General features: G+C 38.5%; 1 non-coding gene across 1 annotated transcript; it reads left to right on the top strand.

Moving 5' to 3' along the window:
- The first annotated feature begins 672 nt into the window (after nt 1–672).
- On the top strand, nt 673–745 carry TRNAT-UGU (transfer RNA threonine (anticodon UGU)). The gene has a single exon. It is a non-coding gene; the product is annotated as a tRNA-Thr (tRNA).
- The last annotated feature ends 12,743 nt before the right edge of the window (nt 746–13,488 follow it).

A 13,488-nucleotide genomic window follows, 5' to 3' on the forward strand; every position in this document is an offset into this window, starting at 1 on the left:
AGTATATTCAACAATATGCTACTGTATATTGTTTTAATGTGAAGCTGCCACACAATATGTGTAATGACTTTGCGAGTTACAAATGCTGACTGATCCTGTCTTTTTTTGTCTACATTGAATGACTAAGTGGACAGCGGATGTCTTTTTGTTGCAATCAAACACTATAAATATTTGAATGGGGGTTAAGGTGTGCTTAAGCTTAATACCTTTTAGCTTAGGCCTAAGTGGACCTGTTGTCTTTTTGTTGCACGTAGACGCTGTAAAACTATAGTTTGCACAAAATTAATACAGTGGCTCCATAGCTCACTTACATTTCTAGTTGCTCCTTCATCTGAGCAAATATCTCTATATTTATTGTGTCTGTAAAGACTACCACATTTTTTTATCTGCAAAAATTGCACAAATAAAACCTACTTTCTCTTAATTTTTTTTTCACTTCTTGCCACTAAATGGTGGCAACAAGCATGCCAAAACTGGCAATTAGAATTTCTGGTGTCATTATTAATATTGTGCGGGTGTGTGTGGGAAGTTTTCAGCTGAGGTATTCAGACTTCTGGGTGTAACCGTGACACAATATTGATCCTTTCATTTTTGCTCTCAGTGAATGACTACGAGAACAGGTGTTGTTGAATGTAAACACTGTAAAATTAAGTTTGTAGGTTCTTGCACAGTGGCTCCATAGCTCAGGGGTTAGAGCACTGGTCTTGTAAACCAGGGGTCGGGAGTTCAAATCTCCCTGGGGCCTTTGAAATTTTTTTTTCACAATTAGAATTTTTGTGATCTGTGCATTAAGACTAATTTAAATAAGTAAAAGATTCAATTACAACAGTGTAAATAATGCACTATTTCTCCTTTATGTACCTCTAAGCCCTTACAGAACTAACATAAAGCAGCCCTGGTGTATAAACCCTGCCAGTTTTGCCATATTGATTTTGTTCCCTCAGCTTTGCTATTTTCTAATTAAGTAACATTCCATGAAGTATAGAGCATTACATGGCCTAAGATAAAGCTGAGAGCCTTTGACTCACCCGGGCATTCATATGATAACAATATTTACATTTCTATCTAGTCACTTCTTCGCCTGAGCAAATATTTCTGTATTGATTGTGTCTGTGTGCCATAATATGCCACTATAGATTGCATTATAATTACTTGTCCGGTATATCGTTTGTCAATGTTGGACTGGAGCATCTAGGCCCACTGGAGCATCCGATTGTAGGCTCTCCTCCTTGACCAACTCTCGACCCTTTGAACCCCCCCACAAAAAAAAACTATCCCCTGGCTTCTTCCTTGCAGTGTGCAGCCACTAGTGAGGTCCACTCCCTGGACCTTACTTCAGCCTTGGCAACAGATTTTACCTATACATCTAAGAAAAATACTAATCTTAGTGCAAAGGAGTGGTCCACTATGGCATCAGTAAGTAGCAATAAATCTATCGTCATAAAAAATGCCGACAAGGGGGGTGCCATAGTGGTACAACATTCTGACCGATACTTGGAGGAAGCATTACATCAGTTAACAGATCTAACATCATATAAACATTTAAAAAAAGATACAACAATCATTTTTTGTGAACAACTAAGGGAGCTGTTGAAGTTGGGAAAGATTCTTTATGTATTGAAGGATAAAGAACATACATTTCTCTTGAACATACACCCTGTCATACCCATATACCATCATCTCCCAAAGATCCACAAATCCCTTGATAGGCCTCCTGGGTTTTGAGTTACATGAGTTACATTTTGAGTATTGGATCTTTGGGAGATGGATTATCCAGATCTGTCGACATATACCTGCAACCTTTGGTGCAGTTATTACCAGGACTTTGCGTGATACTACTGATCTCTTACAAGCTGTTGTGGATCTTAAATGGTCCAAAACATACCTCTGGGTAACACTCAACGTGACTTCGTTGTACACTATTATTGATCACTCACATGGTACAGTATACAAGCGGTGAAACATTTTCTTCAGACTTCTAAAACTTCACTAGCACAAAGCACTTTTTGTGAGAAGCTATTCAATTTTTACTCACGCACAATTATTTTTTATTTGATCACTCTTTTTACTTACAGACACGAGGCACTGCTATGGGTACTTCTTTCGCACCTTCTTACGCTAATTTATTCATGGGGTGGTGGGAAAATTAACACATATTTGATATCACTAATTCTTTTCGTAATCAGATAATTTTTTATAGGAGATATATTGATGAGCTCATCCTCATCTGGGATGGGGATGTGACATCATTATTATCCTTATTAACACTTTAAATAATTTCATTTATAATGTTAAATTCACTTATTCTTTTCACAAAAATCCCCTACATTATTTAAATCTACTATTATATATTGATACAAACTTGAATATACAAACAGATACAGTATATATATAGAAAGGATAATAGTAGGAACACATATTTAAGGGCTGATAGTGGTCACCCTCCAGCTCTTCTAAAAGGTATTGAAAAAGGCCAGTTCTTACAGATGCAGCAACAAGTATCCGAACACTTGCCTTTGAAAATCTGGGGCAATACCCCAGTAATGCTGCAACATTTCTGTGACATTTCTGCAAACAGACTAATGGCCCATCGGATTAACACAGCGGGGGTCCTGGCAGTCCTATTCATTGCCGAGTATATAAGTATATGTATTATCTAGAGTGTATCCCTGGTTAATGTTAAATCACAGCATTAAAATATGACCAACTAAGGTGATATAATTAGCTGCAATACGAGGGCAAACTACTGCACAGTTTAGTGCCATGATACTGATTGTACGAAAGGTATCTAAGAGAGAGGCTGTTGTTGCTCATGATATAATCTAATCAATGATGTTAGTTGAAAGCCATCCAGCTGAGTAGATAAACCATATATAATCTCATTGTAAGTAACCTCCTATATAAGGCACATTATATAGTGCCGGGCGCGTGCTGCGTGACGTCAGTCAGCCTTTCTATACAAGGGTGGCGCGCACGGCAGAGAGAGGGGAGCCGACAGACAGCGGCAGAGATGAGGAAAATCATCTTTTCGTGCCGCTGCCTGCACTCAAATGTATGTATGTGTGTATGTATGTGTGTACACTGGCGACACACTTTATTCGAGCTCGGCTAGTCCCACGAATTCGGGTATACCCGGGTGTATTGAGGTTTGTGACTGTTTTCTGCCCGAGTGCATTGCGTTATTTTCCAGGCAGGGATTTAAGCATTTTATTCCTGCTGGCTGCAATACTGCACAGTATATATATATATACTGCATTACAATTCATGAATTTATGCCATCTGGTAGACACGCGAAGCATTGCAGCCTATTAAATCCTAATCATTATCATTTAACAGATCAGCCGCCCGTCAGCCAGGCATGAACCCAGGCTGGGAAGGCAAATGCAACGGGGCTTGTCAGAGGTGAGGAGCGGCGCATTCCAGGTATCTGCCAGGTACATACCGGGTATTTGCTCGAATAAAGTGTGTCGGTGCAGTATGTATGTATGTGTTTATGTGTGTATGTATGTATGTATGTATGAGTGCGCGTGCGCGTGCGCGTGCGTGTGTGTGTAAAGGATTGCAAAACAAAAAAAAATATTTATTAAACATTTTTTTCTTTAAAAAATCTTATTTAGGACTTACTTTCACTCACACAACCCATGCACACACATTTACTCACACATACATACACACACATAACCTGTAGCTCCCAGCTCTATAGACAGGAAAAGCATAGGAACGTGCGGCCGCACGCTGTATATAACAGCCCTTAGAACCATTCTCATTAACCATAGGTCAAATAGATTCATACAAATGCGCAATAAGATACTTCTAACAGAGATAATCTTGGTAGACATTGGACCATTCATATAAAGGCAAAACATTAGTCACTCTTAATTAACAGCCTGTTCTTAATAAAAGAAAAATATGCAACCATGTTACCAAAAATGTATAATTAAATGACAATGAAATTGCCATTCACCATCGGATAATTCAAATGCAAATTATATACAGACATGTCAATAAATGACATGCCCTGGGATAGGATGGTATATTAAATGTGTGTAACATCCTGTAAGGAATCTGCTCCTGGGTTTGGCTGGAACTCATCCTTATAGACTTTCCAGCCAAACCCGCCCTGAACCTGCAATAAAGAATCACCTGCTCCTTGCTGCCTCCTATGCAGCTCTGGCCTGATTGGCTACCTGTGCTATTTAGTTGATGCCCTTCCCCCAGGAAGTTGCTGAACATAGACTTTGCAATTCTTCTGCAAGTAACTGTGCTTGCCACAGACTTCTCTGTTTGGCCTGCTGGGACTCCGTGTGCCTTTGCCCTGTTCTCCCTCTGCCTTACCTGTCTTCTTGTGCTGAAGCATTGGATCCCCAGCGCTGTGGCTTCTGGTACTTCACCTTCTCCAAGCAGAGGCTATTCCTATGCTGAAGCCCCTGTGCTGAAGATTCCTGCTTCCTAAGGCCTTTCTGCTAAGTAGCCCCTGTGCTGCTTTCCTTCGTTATGGCAGACTTCGCTGCGCTGAAGCGGCTACACTGACGTCCTCAGTGTTTCCTGTGGCGTGTCTGAACTCCTGGATTCCCATGGCCTTCTCCCTCACCCTGTTACCTCCACCAGGGCCCCATCGCGCTACAGCACCTACGCTGAAGTGCCTTTGCTGAAGTTTTTTCGTTGCCGAATTTTGCTTGTGACCTCTACCTTCGATCCTGTGCCGCCTACCCAGAACCTGGCTTCTCTACAGACTACGCTGCTTTCTCCAATCCTGACCTTGGCTACGCACGACTATGGACTACGCAACTTCAGACCCGGCTTCGTAGTCTAAGGTTGAGGTTTTCACATCCCCACCTCAGCCCCGTGGTCCGGCCCTGGTTTGTAGTGAGCATAAGCGTTACACATCCACATCAAAATTGAAAAATAATCATAGACTTTCATGTAAACATATATAATTCATGTCATAGAATCAAATAGAATATTATCCATTAGTAGAGGGGAAACATGGTAGCAACAATATTGTAATACAATTCTGTAAAGAGAGATTACAACGGTAATATAATAACTGCAGAGCATTTGAACATAGAATTTTTTTTTCAAGAATAAATTGTACTAACCAGTAGATATAATAAATTGAACTGACTAAAATGCGCATTTATAGGAAGTATTTCAGATCCCATTCCGAATGTAACCCCTTTGGAATCAAGGTATCCAGAGAAAAGATCCAAAAAGCTTCCCTCTTATAGAGGGCATTGATCCTATCGCCCCCTCTAATATGAATTTTAATTTGTTCTATTGCAGTGCATTTAAAGTGAGTTAGGGAACCTTGCTGGCATTCTCTGAAATGTTTAGGGACTGGATGGACTGTATCTCTTTTTAAAATCAATCTCATATGCTCTAAAATGTGTATCTTGAACATTCTTGTTGTTAATCCAAAATATTGTGTTTTACACCCGCAAGTGAGCATGTATATGACAAATACTGTATTACAATTTATAAATGATACAATATTGCGTGATTTGTTTCCTTCCATATTATCAAAACTTTTACTTGGGCACATACTTACATACCTTACAATGTCCACAAGGGAAACATCCTACTAATTTAGGGAAAAATTCTCTTTTTATGGTTTGTTTAGTATATTTAACCATACTTGGAAAGATGATATTTCCTATTGTTTGTGATTTTTTTTAAACAAATTTAGGATTAGTTGATGTCATGTCCTTTAAAAGGGGATCAATGGAAAGAATATTCCAATTTTTCAAGATAATATGTTTTATTGCATATGCTTGATTACTGAATGGAGTAATGAAATATGGTTGATCAGAATCTGTTGTATTGTAAATTTGATTGGCTCATTTATGTCGGCAGGAGCAGCTTGAACCTATCAGATCTCCCCGTTCTTTAAGATATCTTATTTCCTGATACTGGACTATGTGTCCATTAGGGGATTCCATAACATTTACTTTCTCAGCATTAGAGCATCTCACTCCACATATTAGAGGTGGGGACAGTATTGCTCAATTAAACAAAAGAGAAATTTTTGGATTTTTTCACTTAAAACATTATCCCTGATGTAATTAACATAGACACATACAGTATAGCAGGGCGCAAAAAAAAGAAAAAAAACTCACTATTAGTATAAGATTAAAAGTAATTAATATTTATAGTATGCATGAGATAAAATAACACTTGCATAAAAAACAGGATCACAATAAATCCAACCATCTGTAGGGAAGCTTAGAATGAGGGATGTAATCAGGCATGTAAACCAAAACAATGGCAAGATCCAAAAAAGCCTTATCGACCGGAAAAACCAGTTCTTCCGGCTCAGAAAAAAACCTGGCACCTCACGCTTAAACAACCCACAAGGAGGTATATCCATAGCTGCCCGGAGGAACGTAGTAACGCTTACTCTCTGCTGCGTCGTGACGTCACCTCTACGCGTTTCGCGTCATACGGCGCTTCGTCAGGAGGTATAATTGACAGTATAGACGTCCAGTTAAAGTAGAGGAGGTTGGAACTAATGCACCAATAGGGCTCGTTCGTTCTCCTAATAACATTATAGGCTACCAAGCCAATTCAATCAGTGTTAAAACAGTGTAAAACAACCCAAAAAAAACTCAAATAAGCTAACATACATAAACATTTAACTTAACTAAAACTAAAGACAACCTTATACAGTGCAATATACATAAAAAAGAAGAAAATAAGACATTGGACAATGCGAATATGAGAAATATAAACTTGACGGCAAAAACACTCATAAATAAAGAAATATAACAATACTATAGATAAGATAAATAAAACAGGGTTCAGATAAAACATTAAAGAATAAGAGGATGAGTATGGCTAAATTACAGCAAGAAAAATCTCAAATAAGCTAACATACATAAACAATGATATAACATGACATAACAATTAACTAAAAAACCTTAAAAATTGCAAAATACATAAAAAAGAAGAAAATAAGACATTGGACAATAAGAAATATAAGAAATATAAACTTGACGGCAACAACACTCATAAATAAAGAATTATAACAATACTATAGGTAAAATAAATAAAACAGAATTCAAATAAACCATTGAAGACTAAGAGGACATTGCTAAATAACAACTGCACCTAATCTAACAGTACATAAATAAAGCAAAATTCAAATAAAACATTAATACAATAAAAATAGAATTAAATGACAAAAATACCCACACATGTGTAATAATCCATGGATGAGATAAGACACAACCTTGTATGACTCTATAAATATTGATATATCAAGCAGGTTCAGAGTACTATTTATTTAAATCAAAAGTGTTACTTTGAAATCATTACTTTAGAAATGGGGCCAACTCTATTAATTCATTGAGTCCACCTGGTGATTTAGTCCCCAATGTATGTATCCAATATTGTACCCTCTGTAGTAATTTGGTGTCTCGATCCCCCCTCCTTGGATCTCTTAGAACCACTTCTATACCTCTAAATTTGAAACCATTAGTTTGACCTTGATGGTGGGTTAAGAAGTGCTGGGATAAATAATGGATTTTCCTCCCTTTAGTTAGGTTGGATTCAGCATTTTTTATCCCATTAACATGTTCCCCGATCCTTGTTTTAAGGGGCCTAATGGTCTTCCCTACATATCTAAGGAGACACGGACATGTAATGACATATATCACAAAGGATGTTAGACAGCTTATGAATTGTGTGATAGGGTGTTCAATTTGATGTTAGGCCCATATATTCTTATCTCGTGATAAGAATGGACACATTACACATTTACCACATGGGTAATTCCCCTGGGGTTTGAGTAGAAAGTTATTCAGAGAAGGTTTAGGTGTACCTTTTTTCAGGGCACTAAGGGCCAACACATTCTTGAAGTTAGTGGCCTTCTTAAAAGCAACTTTGGGTTTATCACCTACACTGACGACCAACTTTATTATTACTTGGCTAGCTCCGCGAATTTCAGAAGATCCCGGTGATGTGCAGTTTTGTATCGTTTTTTCCCGGGGTATATAGCGTTATTTTCGCGGCTGTGATTTAAGCATTTTATTCCCGCTGTCTGCAATACTGCAATGCCGTGTAAAAACGCATGGGGGCGTTTGCGAGCTGTTGTCTCTGAAGTCTAATACCTTCGCGGTTCAACCTACAGTACACAGTCTGTGCGTGCGCGCGCAGTAATAGTAAAATTGCATATTTAATTTATTTTAATGTACAGTACTGTACATGCTCGGACCCTGTTGGGGTGAAGTGAGGGGGTTCCTAACATCTGGGGGAAAATTAATTTTAATTCTATGGTGAGTACTGTCTTGTTGCCGTATTATTTTGGTGGGGCTGGCCGGGTACTTCTTTAGGGGGCTGACCCTTACTGTACATTAAAACTTTTCTTTTTTTTTCCTCAGAAAAGAAAACGGCTAATGGGGGGATTCGATGGATAATATTGTACTGTATGCTGATGTTTTCCGGCCGTACAGTATACTGTGTAAAAAACTCTGAATAAACAAAACTATGCATTTATTCTACATATTCAGTATCGTTTCATTATGTGTCTTCCACAGTATACTGTACAGTGGTATACAGTGCCTAACATCTATGGGCAAAATGAATTTTATTCCTAGGTGCCCTAGAACAGAAGTTCCCACGCCAATTGCCCGTGAACTTGACCGCGGCCCTAAGTAGTTCCCACGCCAATCGCGCGAATATAATGTAAAATAACCCGTTCTGTGAGTCTGAGCGGGTTGAAATTTACCTGGTCCTCATGCGGGAGGACCCTTGCCACAGTGGCAAAATATCAGCCTTCCAAGACCCCCGAAACCGGAGATACAAAAAGACAGTTTAAAAGCACATTACCAAAGTGGCGTTTTTTTCTGCCATGCAAGTCAATGGCAGAAAACTGAACTTTAACATCACCCTGACTCCGTTCTGTTGCCACGAGAGGATCGCAATATACCATGCAATCCTGCCTCAACTAGGACTACATGGTCACCGAATATGAGCCCTCTAGGTCGAACAGAACCGGAGTTGTGGGTTCCAGGTTTCTGCTTATTCTGACTTAGCCGGTTCAAAGCTTTCTCCGCCATTTGCGCTCAATGGTAGGACCCTCCTCGCCGGCGTGACCCTTTCTCGTTGCCATTACTGCTGGGACCCTGTTGGGGTCAAGTGAGGAGGTTCCTAACATCTAGAGGCAAAATGAATTTTATTTCTAGGTGCCCTAGAACAGAAGTTCCCACGCCAATTGACCTAGTTCCCACGCCAATTGCCGTAGTTCTTACGCCAATTGCGCGACCAGCCAGTTAAAAAACAGTGCAGCAAGCCTCTACAGTACATTTGTTACACTGGCAAAGGAGCAAATGGAAACAATGTGAGGCAATTCAACATGGTCTTTTATTGGTGGAGTCAGTACAAAAACATTTATTTACAATATTGAAACATTTAAAGTGCACAGCAATTCTAACCATCAACACACAATAATACATTCTGCAGCCTTTATTAAATTCTTCTGCCACAAAACATTTTTGGTGCATGGGGCACAGGGAGTTAAAGTGACTTGCTTTTTATGTACTGTATTTGGGGGTTGTCTTTGGGGGTTTATTCATCAAATTATTATGATGAACTGCCTTTTGAAATGACACTGCTGTTAACTATTTCAGCAACACACCTCCAAAGTTTTTAATCCCTCCCTAGCCAAGCGTCAATCGGCTGAGTCACCCTAGCCTACAGTACCATCCCCCTCTCTCCACTGGGTCGTTGATCTTCTGCGTATTGCCATTGTGTTCTTAATCCGCCCATAGCCGAGCTACAAACACTCAGCACGATTGCGTCTAATCACATCATCCCCCTCCCCCAACCATTAGAGGCCTGTTGTTTGAACGGTAATGCTTTGAAAAATCCCCTCTCGAATTTGAAATGTAAATCTGATGTGCACAGCACTGTGAGAATTGAGAGTACACTGATACAGTATTTCATCAGGGTGTGAAAATATTTGTCAGTCACTATGGTTTACAGTCACATGTTTTTAATACAATACAGTACATTCTTTAATATCTTTAAAATAAAAATATATAAATCCTGTATACAGTATACTGTAAGTACTGTACATATAATGTAAAATAACCCGTTCTGTGGGTCTGAGCGGGTTGAAATTTACCTGGTCCTCATGCGGGAGGACCCTTGCCACAGTGGTAAAATATCAGCCTTCCAAGACCCCCGAAACCGGAGATACAAAAAGACAGTTTAAAAGCACATTACCAAAGTGGCTTTTTTTCTGCCATGCAAGTCAATGGCAGAAACCTGAACTTTAACATCACCCTGACTCCGTTCTGTTGCAACGAGAGGGTCGCAATTTGCCATGCAATCCTGCCGCAACTAGGACTACATGGTCACCGAATATGAGCCCTCTAGATCGAACAGAACCGGAGTTGTGGGTTCCAGGTTTCTACTCATTCTGACTTAGCCGGTTCAAAGCTTTCTCCGCCATTTGCGCTCAATGGTAGGACCCTCCTCGCCGGCATGACCCTTTCTCGCCGCCATTACTGCTGGGACCCTGTTGGGGTCAAGTGAGGAGGTTCCTAACATCCAGGGGCAAAATGAATTTTATTTCTAGGTGCCCTAAAACAGAAGTTCCCATGCCAATTGCCGTAGTTCCTACGCCAATTGCGCGACCAGCCAGTTAAAAAACAGTGCAGCAAGCCTCTACACTACATTTGTTACACTGGCAAAGGAGCAAATGGAAACAATGTGAGGCAATTCAACATGTTCTTTTATTGGTGGACTCAAGTGATTTGAATAGGCGCCAAATTTCCCATAAACCAATTAACAGAAGTGAAATACAACATACAAATAATAAATTAAATATATGTGAAGTGTAACCCAAAAAAATACTTCTCAACCTTCCAGGAAATATGCAGAGATTTCCTACAGATGCAGTCTTGGTTTGGGGTGGGAAGGGAGCGATCAGATCAGGAACACATCATGTAAATAAAAAAACATAAAAACAATAATTGTGCAGTATATTAGTGCAATTAGGGCTAAGTGTGTATCTTGGCTCTTTGGTATTTCCTACTTACAACAAGTGTAAAGTTTATAGCGCAGTGGTCTGACTCAGTCAGGATATGAAGAGGTGGATATCACATCTCGTGGTATATTCTGGCCCAGGAGGGATCCAGTGTAGAGGATCTTTTCAATGTTTTATTGCTCGGATCCAGGTATAGTACATGCAATAGAAATAGAACGGACCAATGGTCTAGATAGCAAAATAAATTTTATCACACAGGTAGAGAATAGGAAATGTACTTACAATAAGTACAAATAAATTGTACATGTAATGGTATCTTGCGACGGTAGATGTATCAGTCCTAAGTGTAGTGCTTCCTTCGATCCTCCCGTGACTCCAACCTTGCCGCCGGTGTGTGGCGTCTGACATCACTTCCGACTCGTGGGTGACCGCATCCGGTTGCGCTGGATGGCGACGGGCTGGGATAGGATCTGTAATGGAACTCCGGCGTCCGGCGTCTTCACGTCTAGGCAGCTGCAGCAAACTTCTTTGGCTCTACGCGTTTCGCTGTGTAACATACAGCTTCCTCAGGAGCAGAATAGTTTCTCATATGGGTGGTGCTTATTTTATAGTGTCTCTAATTGACTACAAATTGGCAATCGTCATTCAACCCATTAACATATTTTAACCCACAGGTTTGCCAATACAAACAGGCACACTTACTCTGTGATCCAAAAATTACACATAATTTTTTTTTTAACATACTAAACGACAATTGATACTTTTATTAAATTTCAAAAAACATGTATAAGTTACGTCTAATATAGTTTAAAAACGTGATACCAGTAAATGTGTTTAGAATTAATTTGTAAAACATAATGATAAAATGGCACTTGTAACACCAAGGGAGAGAGAAAAGACAGAAAAAGTGCATTAGTTATTACATATCAGAATTCATTTAGATAAGCTATTTAGAATTTGGCAGGGAGATCAACATATTTTGGAACAATTTATTTTAAATTTGAATCTTAATAATTTAAATCTAAAATTTACTCATACTATAAGCAAAACTTCTATTGAATACCTGGATTTGCTTATATATATAGAAGACGGTGTTATTAAAACGAAAACACATTTTAAAAATGTAAATTGTAACAATTTTATCTTACGGTCAAGTTGTCACCACCATCAATGGATGGATGGAGTACCATATAGCCAATATAGAAGAATACGTAGAAACTTTACTGAGGAAGATATTTTTAATGACCAATGTAAGATTCTGGAAAAACGTTTTGTTGAGAAAAAGTACAGTCAAGATATTTTAGACACAGCATTAACGAAAGCAAGGATTCTACAAAGAAAAGAGCTTTTAGAACCAAAAAACAAATCTTTTATTACAAAAAATAATATGTATGATACAGCTTTTCTTACAACTTACAACAAAGAAGCTAAGAATATTGGAAAGATTTTACGTAAACATTGGCATGTTCTCAAATCAGACACAATTTTAAGTGAAATTTTACCCGAGAATCCAAAAGTAATTTTTAAAAAAGCACAGAACAGGAAAAATATATTGGCACCAAGCGCTTTGAGGAATTCGAACACCGACAATCATGGTTGGCTCAAAAATATTGCAGGTTTTTTTGGATGTGTATCCTGTAAGGCCTGTCAACATAAAATGAAAGAAAAAACAAGTTTCATTAGCCATACAAGTCAAGAAACTTTCAAAATAAAACAATACATGAACTGTTATACTGACTTCGTCATATATATCCTACAATGCCCATGCGGGCTTCAATATGTAGGGAAGACTACAAGACCGATTTGTACCCGCATTATTGAACATCTAAGTAATATAAGACGTGGCATTTTAACACATAGCATATCGAAACATTATGCCAAATATCACAATTCCAATCCTGACAGTCTGAGATTTGTTGCAATTGAAAACGTTAAACAACATTGGAGGGGACGCAGTAGAGAGGTAGATTTAAGCAAAAGAGAAATATACTGGATCCACAAATTAAATACACTTATCCCCAAAGGTCTGAGCTCGGATTTTGAGATATTACCATTTCTATATCCATAATTTAGCCATCTACCTTTCCCCTCCTCCAACCAGTATTTATTCTATTCCTCCACAAATCTACTTTGGCTAATTGGGCTGAAGGGACAACTGATATTCAATTTGTATGGGTTTTTAATTTTATACTTTATTTTTGATACTAGATATTTTATATTTAACGATATTTGCTACCTTTTTAACTATTTTTAGTCTAATTGTTCCATTTTATCACCTTGCCATCAATCAATTATTAATTGTCTATCTTCGATTTTATCTTTATAACTGGATTCTAAATAGCTTATCTAAATGAATTCTGATATGTAATAACTAATGCACTTTTTCTGTCTTTTCTCTCTCCCTTGGTGTTACAAGTGCCATTTTATCATTATGTTTTACAAATTAATTCTAAACACATTTACTGGTATCACGTTTTTAAACTATATTAGACGTAACT

Source organism: Ascaphus truei, chromosome 2, assembly GCF_040206685.1.
Source record: "Ascaphus truei isolate aAscTru1 chromosome 2, aAscTru1.hap1, whole genome shotgun sequence".
Classification (NCBI taxonomy): Eukaryota; Metazoa; Chordata; class Amphibia; order Anura; family Ascaphidae; genus Ascaphus; species Ascaphus truei.